At 47.4% G+C, this 17,867-nt stretch overlaps 1 protein-coding gene across 3 annotated transcripts in view; it reads left to right on the forward strand.

Moving 5' to 3' along the window:
- The window catches only part of scaf8 (SR-related CTD-associated factor 8), a 115,424-nt gene that overhangs the window by 45,032 nt on the left and 52,525 nt on the right, over positions 1 to 17,867 (forward strand). For 2 of the 3 annotated variants that reach the window (XM_056427030.1, XM_056427032.1), the window contains exon 1: positions 7,334 to 7,477. The exons of the other annotated variant lie outside the window; for it this stretch is intronic. The gene's annotated coding sequence lies outside the window, so the exon portion shown is untranslated. Of the gene's footprint in view, positions 1 to 7,333; positions 7,478 to 17,867 lie in introns of those variants that run through there. 3 annotated transcript variants of the gene reach the window in all.

The following is a 17,867-nucleotide window of genomic DNA, read 5'->3' on the forward strand; positions in this document are numbered from 1 at the left end:
CTAATACACACAAAGCACTACTGTAGAAAACCCAAACACCGGGGAGACCTGCTGCAAAACTAAACGGTGCAGAGTGCTTTTCTTTTGTTCACGCCTCTCCCTCGGGAATACACAGTCCAAGACACACACCTTTTTTTTAACCCTCCTGTTGCCTTCGGGTCATTTTGACCCGATTCAATATTTAACCCTCCTGTCGCCTTCGGGTCAATTTGACCCGATTCAATGTTTAATGTCGGTGTTCTTTCGGGAGTCAACAAACAAACATAAAGTACCTCACACTTAAACTTGGAAAACAATATTAATTCTAATAATTTTCTGGAGATTTTAATAGCTGGCGTCATATTGACCTCAAGGGTAAAATATGTTAGTAAATATAAAGGTAACAGGAGGGTTAAACATTGAATCGGGTCAAACTGACCCGAAGGCAACACAAGGGTTAATGGAATCTAAATATGAATCTCACTGTAAGTCACTGCCTTAGAAGCTCATGACATTTGATATTTCAAGTCTGTAATTTTCTGGATGCATTGTTTTTACAGCGCGGTCACAGTGACACATTTTTCTCAGCGGTCGGCACTTGTGAATTTGACATTTGCCAGCTCCTGTTGGTCCACCTGTCGGGCTTTCTGTTCTCGTATGGCACATATCTCGTTACAGTTTGAAGCGATAACCCTGGCAGAATCACCCCTCAGGCTTTATAGTAATTTGATAGTATATTATTCGACTATATATTGTATTTAACAGGCTAAAATTAAATCTGAAGCTGGCAGGTTTGGCTAGCGAGCTAATGAAGCTACTTTTAGCTACATTAGCTGGTTTGAAACACTCTCTCCATGTGACTTATTTTTCCAGGTGACTTATTTTGAAACAACAACGCTGTCCAGAGGGCGACGCGTGTATACGTGCAGCTTCACACATGGCATTGTGCGAAAAATAAAAAGAATCAGAACTCAGTCCATTACACACACGGAATTATGACTCGATGAATGGTAAACAACAATAAACACAAAGACGGAGGCTGAAGACGTGGACATGTGGTTCAGGGGAAACAGAAAATAGTTCGGGCAGTATTTTAGTTTTAAATTGAAAAGACAGTCACACTCCGGATGCTTGTGCTGAATTGAGAGCAGCACAGTGCTGTGGCTAATGTTAGCGTTACCTTTGCTAGCATCCGGGGCCGACGCCCACATCGTGCATAATAATAATAATGGTCGTGAACCTGCGACCCCTCAAACTAATGTCGTGAGCTGTAGTTAAGGACGTCGCCTTCGGCCTTAGGCTTATTGTTTGGTCTCTACAGGTTGTGAGCTAGTCCGCCGCTCATGCTAACGGTTGTGGCTATATGTTCCAAACACAGTTTCGTCTTTGTGTTTCATCCATTCCTTGTGCTTTTGTTCTTGTTTTGTTGTAAAAGCTAAAAAAAAGAAAAGAACCCACTATCCAAACTGTGTTGAGTATCGCTCTTCTTGCAACAGGCCAGCCATAATAAGTGAGGTTTATCCCCAAGGAGACATAAAAAAACTGCTCATGAGCCTCAGAGCCCCAAACAAGGAAACGTCAGCGCGAGAGCATAAACACGTACCCATGGTTACCTTGCGTGCCTCCAAATCCCCTCTAAACAAACCAGACTTCTTTTTTGTTGCCGTGGGGGATGTTAGGAGGAGGAGGATAAGCTTTCCGTTAACGGCTCCAAGTAATTCGGCCCCCCCCCGTTACTCTGCGTCGCACCGCCAGGTGATGATTTTGTTGGGAAAGACTCGGTGTGAGCGTTTCAAAGCGAAATGAGCAGATTTTAGCTCGGTCATTTTAAGGGCCCTGTGCTCTGCTCCGTTCACGCGGGTGTGAAAGTGTTTCTCAGCGGGGAGCGGGGAGGTAATGGGCGTGGGAACATTACCCCGTGGGTCGGCGGGGGGGCGAATCTCAGCCCTGACGGAGCGATGAGAGCCCACTTTGTTTCTCACGCCTTCGGCATTGCGCCGGCTCGAGGCACGGAGGCCGGCCATGTCGCAACGCCACCGGCGGAAACGGGCGACAAAGTTATTTTATGTGCTTGAATGTTGCAATTAAAGAATGCAATGAGCACGTTCGTCACGGCCTTCAACTTTCTGCTCCGAGCTGTTTGTGTCTGCGTCGCCTCGCTTGTTTTCAGTCTGTCTGTTGCCCTTATTAAATTACAATGAGCTGAATTTAGCCTCAGCACGGCCCGATACAAATCACATCACACTTCAGAGTGAATGATTGCATTTGGCTCATTGGAATCAGCCTTTGACATCAGTTTTTACTCGATAGAGCTTTTGATTTTTAAACGTGCGATTGTTGCCTCGTCATATTGGCGATTCCCATTTGACCAGCTTACGATAACTCGATCAAGTGTCCCTGTGTTTCCTCTGGATTACCCTCCGCCGGCTGCAGAGCAGTGGTTGCAGTCGCTCGGTCGGGAGTGAAGAGATTTGAAGCGGCTTAAATTGTCATGCCAGCCCACAGCTACAGACTACCCCCCCCTCTTCTTATTCTCTTCCTGTGAGTCTATTGAAGACAAGGCGTGTCCAGTCCTGATCTTTCCTTCACAAACTAATCTCCCACACAGTCTCTCAATCATTTATATCCTTTCCTCTATTATGTGAGGCATATTTGGCTACTTACATACTCTCACCTTTGTCATTGTCAAGTCTGCCCTACATTCAGTTAAAGAAGATGTAAGAAATGGGCCCTCGTGTTTCCGTGAGTGCATTTTTAGACGGACGTCTGATGTCACTCTGACCGCACGCGGAGCTATCCATCATCAGTCCATCAGTAACATGTTTCTTTTCCATCTTTGGACATCATGCCACTTTGTGCCAGAGTTGACTCCCTGATGGGAGGACAAACATGTTTCTGTTGTTGTTTTTTTAGAACAGGCAATTTTCTTGTCAGTCACTGCCCAGTCATTCATTCTAACAGCCAGAGAAAGAACTCCAGGCAGCTGGATGTTTTTGAGTGAATGTAGGTGGGTAATGTTGCCTCGGAGGAATTAGTCAGTTATCAATGCTGTGGAGGAAAGACTTAGAGGGTTACAGGGATGAAGACAAGACTGTCTCCTTTGTGTAGCACAGTAGCCTTCAGGGACTTGGCATCACGAGAACAGATAGAACAGATTATATGAGCATTGGGTTGGACCATGAACTAGATCCACTGTCTGTCGAGTGAACACATTCATATGATGGGATGATTATTCCACATCCTGTTTCATGTACTGCATTAAAAACAAAGACTCCAAAATTAAAGGGAATAGAACCACTGCCTAAATATAATGTTGTAATGTAATTCTTGTTGTTGCTTATCCGACGGCACAAATGTCAAGACGTGAATGTGACGTGAGGCAGCGAACACGTTCACTCCCACACTCTCCTACTGGCACAATAATAACCTCTTTGAGGTCAGTGACCCGTCCACACAGGTTGCTTTTGTGTTCCAGTTCAACAGGACAGTTCTTTTAATTATCAGAATTAAATTAATAAAAAAAATTATGGTAAACAGTACTAATGAAACAAGCAAACAAAAGTATTGTGGCGCTCAAAAGCCTGATCCCTTGGGTTTAGTTTGTGTTTGGTACATTTTCTATTAATTGATGCCGCACAATTTGGAAAACAAAGTTGACGGAAGCAAGAAACCGAGACTTCCATTCCGTCTCTCGCCTCCCATCAACTTGTTCTTTGTGTGAACTTCTTTAAAGGACCTTGTTCAATCCAGTTCTTTTTTTTTTTTTTTACCGGAATTTATTTTCCACAGGTGCAGCTTCGCTCTCCTTATTTTCTATTTTTTTTTAACCTCAATCTTTGTTTTACAGCCCCATCCTGCCATTCATCAACTGGCTGTCTCAATCTTTTTTGCCATGTATACTGGGACACAAAAAAACCCAATTCAACTGCTCATTCTATCACACCCTGGTGACAGTTTCTTCACCTAGAACTCAAGTCATCAACAGCTCGAGCACACCCCGCCCCCCCCCTTTCTGCTCTCTGTGGCCCTCCCTCTCCCCTCAGTGATGGCATATCCGTGTGGCAGAGGGGCAGTCAGTCAGTCAGGTGATGTAATGAGTGGGGGACAGATCCTTCACACGTGTCGTCTCCCACTCCAATGCACCTGTTCAGGTTTCTAATCCCCTCTGATGGCAGGCGCAGGCCGCTCTGTCAAGCTTCTACCTGCTTCTCTAACTTCCTATTAAAGATTTATTTCTGCACAAAATAAAAAACGCGGCGGATGCAATTCTCCTGTGTAATTCTCTCACAGGGCTACAGTTCAAGGAATGTGTTTCCAAAGGCCACCGCGTGAGATTTCTTTCTGGTGGAATGACAGTAGACGGTCCGAGGATGTTAGCCGACGCTAATGAAAGCACATGTTGCCCTACAGGACGGTAAATCAGCGGCTTTAAGTGCTCCCTCTGTCCTTTCCAGACCTGAATAACGCTGGCGCGACAGGTCGCCTGCTGTGACGCACAGTTCACTCGTTGTCACCATTGATTCCTCATTAGTCAGGCCCTCAGGAGTGTGCGAGCTATCACTTGGATCATATCGGTCGCGTTCAATTAAAAGCCTTTTTACGAAATGGCTTGGCTTTTTTTCGTTCCCTCTTTATCTTCGCTTGTTTCCCCCTTATCTCTCGCGTGTAAAGATGCCCTTTGTCTAATGTGTCGGCTGCGGTCGACCCGTTTTTGCATTTGCGGGGGCTTTAATGTCGGCTGCTGTACACAGAAACAAGTAGGGAGTTGTTTGAAGGGTGTGGCGGGAGGGTGTCTGATTATAGTCCTCCCTCTGTCTCACACCTTCCGACAAAAAACATCTTCCCCTCCAGACAGCCGCAGAGCTCCAGCCGGCCTTTGAAAAGGACCGTACGAGACGACGTTGTCCCGGCCACAACGAGTCATTAAAGGCTACATGACAAATGAGCGCGGTCACAACGTGCAGACGCTCTACAGTGTTAATAATGTCCCATCGCTACAATGGACAGCAGTAGGGAGGGTGAGAAAATCACTTAGCAAGGGGATCTCCCCCCCGTCCCTCCCTCCTTCCCTTATTACCTTCGCATTGAAAATGCGGAAGGATATGTTTTGATCGCCGTGTATTTATTTATTTATTTGTATGCGTGTTACTCGCATAACTCAAAAAGTATTAAACCGAATCGCATGAAATTTGGTGGGATGATTGGTTATTATCCGGGGACCATTTGATTCAATTTAGAGATCGATCAGGTCAAAGGTCAAGGTCATGAAAAGGTCAAAATCTTCTTTTTACCATCAATTGTTATCCAATTGGCATGCAACTAATGCCAACATGTTCATAATTCAATGCCCAATCTTGTGATATGCGAAGGAATGCGCTCTACCGAGTGCCCGTTCTAGTTCTCACATGCAGTAACACACACTCACATACACATACAGTTACTATGACAATCCTATTAGAATGACCGCGATGGCAGACCAAAGTGTGTCTCGATGGCTGGACTGGGGGTGTTGAGCAGCCTCATTTGAAAGGAAGGAGAAGGTGCTGAGGTGTTGATAGCTACGAGTGCATGTGTGCGAGTCTGCCTATCTATACCACATTTATTTGGCGTCAGCAGAATAGAAAGACAACCTTCGCTGAGCTCACCGTTTTCTGTTTCTGCTCTCTGTTGTGTTCTTTAGTGGCAAGGCCAACATTTCCTCCAACAGATTGTCTCCGAGTTCATGGGAAAGGCCCCGGTCGGGGTTGTTGTCTGGTGTCTGTCATAGAAAGGGGTGATGGGTGGCAGGATGTCTGTCAGAGCCAATTATGTTTAATGAGATGCCGAGTGACCAGAGCTCCTGAAAGCTGCCAGATGACTCGGAGAGCGTCTCTGTGGCCGGAAACATACCCAGAATGCTGCTCTGCACCTGCTGGGTGTGGATCCGGAGCGCGTCATCGGGAACACTCAGTTTGCACCGTGGCTCATTGCAGTGTATTTTTGGCTGAATAGAGAGGCCGCTTCTTACGCAGACATTCTGTGATGAAAGAAGCGGAACATTACTGTACCTACAGCTACAATGGGCAGCAGAGAGATTGGCATCTCCATTCAGACCCTGAAGCAGCTGTAAAGATACTGATATGCAGATTAGACGGGTCTGGCCAGACCGACACGCCTGGCCAAAGAGCCACATGGCGAAACACAAGGCTGGATTGTGGTTTCCGAGCATATTGCCAGGGAGATTGCAGGAAGGTACAGGCCGGGCCGTCACAGCTGTGTTATCAGCGAGTGAAGGCATTTGGTTGTGCATGACTGAGAAGGATGGAGAGAATAAGAGAGGGAGGGATGAATACTGAAATGTTAGGTCCAAGAATAACAATGAGTATTCTCTTCACTGGCATGTGGCTCGACTGTACGAGGAGACCAAACCCGTTTCCTATCATGCATGCTTATCAGCTCATTAGTTCATGTGACACACACTGTTGGTGTTATGCTAAATATGCTCACCTGCCTGGGTACCTATAAGGGCAGGAAAGGATTCCTGTCAAGGCCTGCCGAATCCTCATTTGGACTACAGATCCAAATTCAGTAAATGTAGTCCAGAGGAAGGTTAATCATGCTAAATTAGATGCATATGGGGAAAAAAATAAAATAATTATCACACTTTGATATTCTGTCTATACAAACTTGCAATCTGCGAGGAGCCGCATGGACTGTACGCACCTCCACATACTGTACGTGTGAACGTGTCCATGTGGCAGATATTCAGTGTCGTATGAACACAGCGTGCACATCGTCTTTTTTTTCTTTTCTTTTTTAACTCCCATCTGCGCCTTAACTGTTTTAAAGGGGGTAATCCAGCCATTTTGTAATGCACTATTAAAAAGTAGGGTGTGAGGGGGGCGGAGACACACTGAAGACAGATTAAGGCGTAAGCATCAGGCTGAGATGCAGCTCAAGCCCCCAAAAACATTAGATCCTACATTTCCCATGATGCAACTCGACAGCTCGTTAAACACCCGTTGCTTCGTAAATACCCAGTTGTTTTAAACCACACACCTCGAGTTTGTAAAAAAAAAAAAAGGGATAACCCTGACTTCATCATCATCATCACGTGAACACACTGAACGTGAAACTGTCACGCGCTCATTTGATGTATCTGCAAAAGCCACGTCCCGGTAATGGCCCCGCGCCACCGCTTCGGAACCCCTGAATACCCGCGGTCCCTCATCGCGGTCCATGGAGCCGCCCTCCGGATCGAGTCCCCCGGCGCCCCGCCTCCTCGCAGCCGGCGGAAGGAGGAGTTTAACCCCACACTGCCTGGGAGGAGTCCGCGGTCTCCCGGCTCTCTGTCCCAGGAACCTTCGCTCTGGAAAGCGGAGTTCACTTCAAGGAAAACCCGAGTTGTATGTTTCTGCGAAATGCAACGACGTTAGCGTTATTAAAACATTTAGTTGGGAAGAAGAAAGCACCGCGAAATACTCCGAGAAGTATGTTTTACCAGAGGAGACGTTAGCCGGTGAGTTGCAAGCGAACTTACTTCTCACGGTCACGTTGTTTTTAAAGGACCCTCTCTCTCTCTCTCTCCTCTCTCTGTATGAGCGCTTTGTCCTCCGACACCTAAACGCAACGTTAAGCGGCACGAGCGCGCTACGTTTTGACGACCAAAAGTTAGTGTGTTGTTAGTTTGGGGCTAATATTCTATATTAGCCCCATATTCTATTCTTTCCACCAGTGACCTCTTCAGTTGTAGATCTCGCTGCAGCAGCTGTGACTTAAATGATTTACCATCACCTGTAAAAACACAATGTTTCATGGGGAGAAGTGTTTTTATTGTGGTAGAGTAGTTAAGAATGAACGTTATCTTCATAAATAATCATCATAATCGTCAGATATAAGAACTGCCAGTGTAACTGCTGATCCACACTCCACTCCCAAAATGCAATATATCCCTTATTAAGTCATGTTTGATGTGAAACTGAATTTGTAATCAGAAATTAAATAAAATGCACACTCAGTTTATTTGTGGGGGGGTTAAATCAATCTTCCGAACCAAAGGCATCTGGGTGTCACTCCAATCACACAATAGATCACTCGAGTGTTCAACTGGTAGCCCTCCGCTCATTGCTTCTCTTTCTTCCTTCTGATTTATGGACCTCGGGGGAGATTGGGGGTAATGTTCCGCCGTCTTGTTTTGTATGTGATTTACATTCAGCTTGCATTGTTATCTGGCCATGTGCCGGGGTGGAAGGGCTCTGTAGTGGCATACCCAGAGGTAACAAAAGGGCCCCCGAGACCCCTGGAGGGAAGGGCCCGGCCAGAGAAAGCAGAACCCCGGGAGTAGGAGGAGAGGGCCAGGCACGCCTTTTTGGCATGGTTGTCCCTCTGTCATGGAAACCCACGCGGGGAAGTCGGTGTAACTGCTGCTCTACCTTTGCACTGCTGCCGCGGAGGGCCGGGATAATAAAACACGGGCTAATGTTTGACTCCCAGAGGGCGGCTGGCGTGGTTATCGATCAGTCTGTTCAACGCCACGTGCTATATTTCCGGCAATTAATGGGATTAATGATTATCGAATGATGGATGAAATGAGTGGATGCACTGTAAATGGTTTCTTACCATTTACTTGGGGCATATTTATAGCATATTTATCACGGAATTAGGCTCAGCCCAACATGAGAGCAAGAAGAAAGAATGCCTTTTACAGGCTGTGTGATTGGTTTATATTTTAGCCCCCCCTCCTCACCTGTGTAATGACCTCTACCGAAAAGGTTATTTAGTTACATAATTATTGCTGTTCTCGTGTGTGCATCGTGTTTCTTTTGGGAGCGTTTGGACGGCAGTAACAAAATCGGAGTTCGTCAAAAGTTGTTTGCCAGTGACAAAAGGGAAACGTAACGCGAGTCCCTTCACAGGCGTCCACAGCTCTTGTCTTTTCTAATTTAAGTTGAAGGTCTCGGTCACATCCCGACACGGCGACGTGGAATGGTCTATTTTGAAGTCCGTTGATATACAGCGTGGATCGAGTTGTAAAGAAGAGTCATTCGACTGATAATGTGATACTCTGTGTGAACAGCAGCCTTCCTGGAGTGAGGAATGTGTTCTCCCCTCTGCAGCCCATTTGTAAGGCTGAGTGTGTGTGTGTGTGTGTGTGAGTGTGTGAGTGTGTGTGAGTGTGTGTGTGCCCCGTTGTTGCTAATTCTGAAGCTCGTCGGTCGAGAAACGCCAATGTTTCATGTCTTCTCCCCGGCACATTTTTCTCCATATAAGGCGGCGTGTGTGTGAGACTTATCAGGCAGGAGTAACATCTGTGCTTATTGTCACACGGGGATGAAGGCCTTCCAGTGTCTCTCGGTGAAGAGGCACCGCGGGGGGAAAACCCCGCGACTGGTGCGTCGCTTTAAAACGAAGACGACCCGGAATGGATCGCGTCCACTTCTCGGCGTATCCGCGTCCCTCGATCACGACGCCCTTTCCAAAGGGTTCTGTTTCGGGTGTAGACGCCAGGCGCAGCGTATAATGGTGGCCTGCGTGTTTCTATTTCTCACATCTGTGGTTGAGGTTGGACTCGGCTTTCCGTGTGTTTTGCGAGTAGCGTACGGCCGGCCGTGTCTCGAGTGGTTGCTATAAAAAGCAGGTGGACTCAAAGCTGGCGTTGACAGCCTCCTGGCCGAGACTTCTCATTTTGCCAACGCACTCATCAAGGCGCCAACCTGTGGCTGTCTCTGACCCCTTCCCGGGTGCAGGTCGAAGAGCTATCGCCAACCCCGACATTTAGCAGCAGTTTGAACCAAAATAGAAAAAAACTAAACCCTGTGACTTGAAAAAAGACTGTGTGTCTTCTGTGCTGCATAATTCAGTGATTCTCAATTTAACCTGTTTTTCTTTTGGCCTCTTGGAGACGCACACAAACACCCCCCCACCCACTTCGAGGGATTTGTTCAGTCAGCTGTACTTTGTGTATCTGCTCCAACACGAGACCCCCTGCTCTTCTTCTGCATTATGGGGAAGCGTCTGTCCAGCTCTGGCAGGGCGACCTGGTCTCGTCCAGCTGAACCGATGCGCCCATGCATGCTCCTCTCCTCTGACCTCTTAAAGGGGATTAATGCGTTGGTCTAAATTGGATTACACTGCTTCTGGGGTCACCCGGCTAATGAATGGTGTGTGGGGTACGCAAAGAAAATTAAGATTAAAGTGGTGGCGGGCACTTTAAAGAGCGTGTCAAACGAGGTAATGGATTCAGAGTTAGGTGCAGGGTTATTGGGGAGGGGGTGCAGGCGAAGAAGTTGGGCGAGGTAGGTCTTTAAACGGCGCTGCCACGTCTCCACTTGTGTCTTGACTTTCATTAACCCAGATGGAATTATACTGTGAGTCGGGCCATTACCATTCTTCTCTTGATGGTCATATAAATCATGCGGCGAAAGGTGTGCAAAAATGGCCCGATGGCGGCAGTTGAGTAGCGGCGCATGTAGTATATCAGTCTGGAAAATTGTGCTGCCTCAGCAAGTTTGCTGAAAGTGATCTACAAGTCGTAAAGATACAGGAAGTAGTTTGATTTTCAAAACATACTCGATCAATGAAGCGGAACGAAGAAGTAGACTATTTGCTGGCGTATTGATCTGCTTGATAATCTTGCCGTGTGTGTACGTGTCTTTGTGTGTGCGATAGATATTTTGTGTTTCTTACACCTTCAAAAGATGGCACGCTTCAGGCTGTTGAATAGAAAAGCACGCCCCTCCCCCCACCCCACTCCCCCTCCTCCTTGGCCGTCCGAGCCTGCTTGCCGGTCAATCCTCAGAACAATAGGGATTGAGATTGATCTGCCCTACCTCGGCCCATCAGCCATACGGCCTTCCGTACTACCCTCGCCTTATTGGAAAGGCAAACACAGCTGGTGCTGCAGACCAAAGTGCTCGATGCTCGGATGTTTCAGTTGGCGCCATGCGACTTGTGTTGCCCCCACCCACCCCCCATGATGGATGGATAGAGCAAACACTGGGTACACATTTACTCCAGCACATCCCACCTGCTCATCAGCGGGTGGATGTTTGGCTTTCCTTTTGTCTCCGATGGGAGCGAGGAAGCCCACCAACTTCTGATGCATTGTGCACAGCACCTCAAGCCAGGAGATTGATTCTGCTAATGTATTCCGAATCATCTGCTAAATAATTAAAGCCGCGTGGTATTAATTGTGCCAGATCCCATTGTGGTTTAACATTTTATTATTAGTTAATTAGGTAACAACGTTCTGCATCCCCATAGCCTGATCATTATCCCATCAGGATGGGAATCTTCTGAGTGATGAGGAATGTTGAATCTTAGTACCGCACTGTTGGGAAAAGGGCAGGTGGGAAGAGGGTTGGGATGTGCGCACAGATCTATCACTGACACGTGGTTCCAGCTGTAGTGCAATAGTCCATTCATCTGAGTCTACATTCAGCACCAATATATCCTCCATCCCAACACAAACTTTGCTGTAGCTCTGCAGTCCCTCAAGATCCGGACGTCGTTGTAACAGTTTAGCTCCACACCTTCCTTTTTGTATTAGTTGTTTTCATCCGGTCACTAACTATCATGTCATTCCAGATCCTGCTTCCCATCTCGTCAATCCAACTCCCTTCACCTGCCTCTGATCACCTCGTTAGTCCCTCATTCCCTTCACCTGGTCCTCACGTCCTTCTCACCTGCAGCCCATCCCCTCATTAGTCCCTCACTATTTAGCTCCCTCACTTCCACTTGTCCTCTGCCAGATTGTCTCGGTGTTTTTCAGACCAAGCCCTCGAGCGTTCCATAGTTTGATTATTCTGTCTGTTCCGATCTTGCTGACGCTTGCAGTAAAGAATCTTTATTTGAATTATCTGTCTCCTGAGTCGTGCACTTGGGTCCACCCTAATCCCGTCGTGACAGTCGTTCCCCTTCTCTCGCTGGCTCAGGAGCTCGCTCCACTCCACTGAGCCGCGCCGGGCATGACGTGGTCATATCGCCACAGTTTCCCGGGCTTTGCATCAGACGTGAAGTGCATCGGGGGAGGGTCTTTGGCAACCGCTATATTTGTGTTCTGTTGAGGAACATGAGCTCATTACCCCCCCAGCCCCCTCCTGTCCCCGCTTAAGCAGAATGTGGTTTGATCTCCGAGCAAGATAAGCTCTTTTCTCCACTTCTCAGTCTCCGGGTCTTGCGATGTTGGCTCAGTCGTTTGGCGTCCGGCCAGCGTAAACCGAGGCATGGTCCTGATTGTGTTGGGTCACCGTCAACCCTGGCATCCACTCGGCGAACACGCTCAATTAAAGCTTCCTGGAAAAAAAATGCTTTTCCTGGGGCGATATCAACGTCACGGCATATTTAGCCGACAGGCCTCAGCTGTCGGACGGTAAAGGATGCAAAGCGCATCGAGATAAGAGAAAAGAAAACTACAGTTTGAGCCGTTAAATCATTATTTGCGGGCGACGCCTATGTGAAACGGCAACACACTAGTATATTATGCATCACGTCCAAAATGTAAGGGAGGCCAAGTGGTTTATCGGCCAGGCTGCAGTGGGAGAGCCTGTGTGTGTGTGTGTGTGTGTGTGTGTGTGTGGCCTTGCTTATTTTTACAGCACCCCCTCTGGAAGCCCAAATATCGACTCACAGTTCCGCGGGTGGCTTTTTCACAGTCGCAGGGCGCTTGTGCAACGGACAGTCTCGACTTTTCTGCCCAGTCGGCTCCGTACACGTTGAAGAGGAGACGCCTGCGTGTGTTTCTAATCATTGTGGCTTCCATGTTGTGCCACAAATTGCTCAAGGGCACGCCATTTCTACAAAGTCAAGCAGGTCTATCTTATCGCTGGCAGGTTCCTCCATGGGTTGATGCCAAGTCAAGCGGATTACGTAGAGTGCAGGTCGCTGTTCAACTTGTTTGACAGTGCAATATTAATTCTTCTTCTTCTTCTTCAAACAGTGTTACAGCGAGGCGACCCTCATAAATGCCACTTTTTTAAAGTGTTGTCGGTCTCTGGGTTCAGTCATGTTAAGAGGATTGTAAAAAAAAGAAAAGAAAACTTGCCAGTTGTCGCTTTTCCGAATACCAATGCAATGGTGCCGAATCCCTAAACCGTATGGAATGACGGTAGAGGAAATGGAGGGCAGCCAGTTCACCAAGTGTGCTGTGTGGGGATACCACAGGCTATTACTGTAGTTTGACATTCAGCTGTCATTGGAGAGGCTGACTCCTAATGTGTCTGCAGCTCGATCCTAATGTTATTAATGGTGCTGGAGCCAAGAAACTCAAACTGATCTGTCCCTGGCCCTTCTGTCCAAGCACTGCTTTCATGGAGGGAGAAGAGAAAAGAAAAAGGTTATCGCAGGGCCTCAGCAACACGGCAATTAGTCTGAAGGGTGCTGAAAGGCAGATGTTTTTTTTGTTTTTTTTGTTGGACAGTCAGGCTAGCTGTTTCCCCCTGATTCCAGTCACTAAGCTAAGCTAACCCTATCCAGCTTCTTCCACTGTCCTGAGAATCCTCATCCAACTCTAAGCCAACGAGCATATTCTATTTTAAAGATTATTTATGGCTACCTGGTGTGAAAGCAAAAGACAACGGAAGCCAACTGCAAAATTCAAACAACAGATGACTTGTGTCTTTGTGGTTAGACTTTGTGAGCTTAGCCCCCCCCCCTCTCTCTCTCTCTTTGCCATCATGGCCAGGAAAGTAAGCTCGCCCTAGTATGGGTCACCTCACTCAAACCTCCCTCGTGGTTTGACCCACTCAACAGGACCCTGGTTGGCGTCTCCACGTGGATCTCCCTGGAAGTGGACGATGATGTGGTCACGCAGCGTCTACAGTTTAGACTGGCTCTCTGTGGTGAGAGGGGAGCCACTGACTCACAGCTACGAGGGATGAGCACATCGTGTGTGTGTGTGTGTGTGTGTGTGTGTGTGTGTGAAGATCACTGTAAAAGTGTGTGTGGCGCACATGTTGTACAGCAGCTCTTGGTCCTGCATTCTTTCTAGCTGAATAATAAGAAGGTTGTTACACGGGCATAACTCTCTCGAAGCCTTCGTCCTGTTGGCCGAAAGTGTTGATCCCTGCCTGCTTTCATGATATGAATCTTTCTGCTCGCATTATCAAAGAAGACCAGGATAAAAAAACAATACTTTTCATAGCATCTTTATACCCTCATTGATATTCGCCTTCGATTTGACAGCATGGTGTGTAAAGAGAATGTACACAGCGGTGAAGGCATTCATTATAAATCCTTTCCCCCCTTGGAGGGTGAAATCATTTATTCACAGCCTCATGAGGTTAGTAATCCTCGGAGCACGCACTGCCTGGTGACTAATAGGTGGCTGATGTCGCTGGCTTCGGCGTCGAGGTCGTTGTAATTCATTTTCTCTCTCGATACGAAAAGTCCGAGAAACTTAATTTCACTTATTTGGCCTCGGGCATCAATGGTCTGGCTTGGAGAGTTTTCATCGACTGCTGCCAATTCTCTCACTTCTAAAGTTTTTATCTGCCCGGCAGGGAGTGTAACTGCAAAAAAGGAAAAGGACTTTAATAACTGATATTTTCTTGAAGCTATTTTGAAAACCGCCAAAGTGTCTGTAGGCGCTCCTCACTAGTAATTTTATGTGTATGTGTGTGTGTGTGTGTGTGTGTGTGTGTGTGTTCGAGTGAGCGTTTTTTTGTCTCCAGCGGCTTACCCTGTGGTCTGCTCGCGTGGAGCCATCGGCCTCACTGGAAACTTGTGGTTGCCTTTTTTGTGATATTTTTCATACTAATATCAATATTATACAGTGCACAAGTTCATGCGGGCGTGCCCAGACTCACACTATTAATAACAATGTTGAGAAATGCCAGGAACTGGGGTTTCCTGACGGTTAAGATGATTGTTGCTGTATTTACAGTCGGGTTGTATCACTCGCCTCATGCATCATTTCTCTCCCTGTGTTCTTTCCTTTCATTTTATGAATCGTATGTTAATTTTTCCTGAAGCTGATGACATTTTGAGTTCAGATGCTAAAAGCCTTAATTAACACATTTCAACCGTTCTGGTTTTTGAATGGAATCCATAAAAGTAAGTGGGCCATTAGTCATTGGGCAGCTTTTCTGAATGATCATTGAGAGTGAGTGTGTGTGTGTGTGTGTCTCTCTCTGAGGGGGATTGCCTAAGTGCTCATCTTTGGTCCCAGACATGCCTCTTGCTTCTGCTAATCATGCTATCGTACAATGCCACAGGCTTTTTTTTTTTTTCTTTCTCGGCCAACAAGCATTTGAAAAAGCTGGAAGACTGCACTCATTCTTTCCGATGTTTTCCCAGCATCCATATCATCGTGCCGAATGTCTGGGCCTGTTGGCACGCTGTGCGCTACACTTTGGCTAGCCACAGGAGTTTAAGGCCATGCTCCGTTCACACACAGCTTGGAAAAATGTTGAGTTCGGTATCCTCGTCTCTACGCTGTATGCAGGGGTCACATCGCGGCCGCTTTGATGTGGACAAAGCAGCCGCACAGGCTCTGCAGACAAGTCGGCTCAGGTTGGATTGTTGACTCCTCTGTGGTCATGATTGCTGTTTTAAAGTGGGTTGCAGGGCAGTGTTGTCGGAACACCTCTTGTGCCTTTTCTTTTGATATCATCGTGCCTGGGTGGCAGCGCGTTCTCTTGATCATTCAGTTGGCAAATAGTCTGGACGCCTCCTCTTTTCTTACTTTCCTCCCACTGGGTGTGGAAGGAACCGTTTCCGGATCGTGCCCAGCCATGAGGGAAACAGTGGATGGATTGTAGTCGGCGTTTCTGCCTCAAGGGTTAAGTATCCATCTCCATTCGCTCTGGGCCCGGCCCTGCTTAGGCGGAGAGGGCTGTGAATAAATACCACCCTTGTCCTCTCATAATGGAACAGCTTGACCTTTCGTGACCTCGGCTGGTGGGAGCATCTGCCTGTCGATTCCACCAGCCCGTCCTGCGGGACATCGCCGGGCACTCGCATCTGCCCGTTGGCCGTAATCGAATTGGCGGAGGAATTTTATTTAACGGGGTAAAAAAATTAAATGCCGTGCGTGTAACTTTTTTTGATGGCACACGGAGAAGCGCGTCAGCTGGAATAATGCGGTTGATTTACGCCCTGCGATCGTCTGAAAGTGCTCGTTTCCCTCTCGGTGCGTGGCGACTGCATAATGAGCGCGGTCCTCATTGGCATTCTTGAGCCCCCCCCTGTATGGATGGGATAATAATTGGCAGAGGACTTAATTTAATCGTGTCGGTAAAAGCGGTGCACATGTGGCACAGCTGCTCGCGCTTAGCCGAGCCTCTCCGTTGCCGTGGAGGAGGTGGCATCCGGAGCCCGTATTGGCTCGTCTTCATCAGGTCTTTATGAACCACATTCCTGAGCAAAAAGGCTTTCGCGGAGCCGGACAAAGGAGTTTGTTTTGCAACGATTTGTCTGCGACTTTTTCCGCCGCGATCGCATTGGCTCACGTCGGCGCCGCATACGCGTGACTAGAGAAACTGGTTTCGGTGTTTTTCCTGTGGCCAGCGAAGGGCCGGTCTTTGTTGTCGAGTTTATTCAACTCAACCCTCTTCCACAGCGCAACCCGCACCTGTTCTGGATTATAGCTCGATAACGGCTCCCAGCTAATTTCTTGTGACTATTCAACAGTGAAATGTAACGCCACCTTTTGCCATTTGGGCTTCTTTTGTCCCTCTTTTTTTTTTTTAGATCCGTTTCGACTTGAAAACGCAAAGCAGTCCGGAGACGAGGGCGCAAACCAGCACGCGCACACCTGTCAAACCTGTTTCTCAATGGGTTCTCCTCCGGCAACATGTGTAGACTTATTTCTGACACCCAACAAAAGTATTATCTTTTAATCAAATTACACTATTGTACAAGACTGTTTCTGTCTGTATGTATGTGTGACAGTACTTCAGATGAGACATTTAAAGAGCCGGCATGTGTGTGTGTGTGTGTCTAGCTCAGATTTCTCTCCTCCTACATGTAAGGCTGCCATGTAACAGACATTGTATATCCCGGCCAGCTGCGTTCGATGCTGCAATAAAACAGATTACTTTGGTGCAGTAGTGATCTCGCTTTCCTGTAAAAGCGAGATCGCACCAAGCCGGTCTTATTTCATAACTTTTTTCCTTTTTTTTTGCTCCCCACTCACACACACACACACTTCTGGCGAGAGCCAGTAGCTGTGAGTCAGAGGATGGTTACTTTACGTTAAGGTTTACATGCGCTTTCACTGCCTGTGAGCTCAGCACTGTGTTTACCAAAGCTGTGCTTTTAAGTGAGCGTCTTCCTTTATTTAGAGGCTGCTCCAGTGTTTTAAAGACATTTACAAGCGGCGTGTACATAAACACGCATGCAAGTCGGCTCCAGGAAGAGCGGGACGTGTCTCAACAGGGTTCCATCCACCTGATGGATGGAGGGTTTATTTAGCCGTCCAGACCGTGGCCTGTGTGTTCAGGGCTCTGATGGCCATCCACACACGAGGATGCCGGCCTTTGTTGGTCTGGCACCGGCTCAACGGTGTGATGAGAAAACTAAAGCTATTTCCTGGTGAATCCTTGCATTCGTTTTCATTATTATTATTTTTTTATAAATTGCATTCCGCCTCTCGTCTAATGCGTTTGTGATGCGTTTCGGATTCGCCGCGGCAAAATTACTTTTTAACGAGTTAATCCACCATTCTGGTCAACGGGGCTAATCCTGCCGGTCTTGTAGGCCTACTTCCGTTTCTGGAAAGGGGACGGAGCAAAATCGATCTCGGGCAGCTTTGCTGCGTGAAAAAGGACGTTAATTAGCAGTGAGTTATCTCATGCTAACGTGGACATTATTTGCGTGCCGCATTGACTGATCTGCCACATGTGGATGATGTTCTCACCAGCTAAAAGCCACCCGGAGCACTTAACGGGGGCAGTCGTTCAGACCTGTCA

This window comes from Pseudoliparis swirei, chromosome 11, assembly GCF_029220125.1.
Source record: "Pseudoliparis swirei isolate HS2019 ecotype Mariana Trench chromosome 11, NWPU_hadal_v1, whole genome shotgun sequence".
In the NCBI taxonomy this organism is placed as follows: Eukaryota; Metazoa; Chordata; class Actinopteri; order Perciformes; family Liparidae; genus Pseudoliparis; species Pseudoliparis swirei.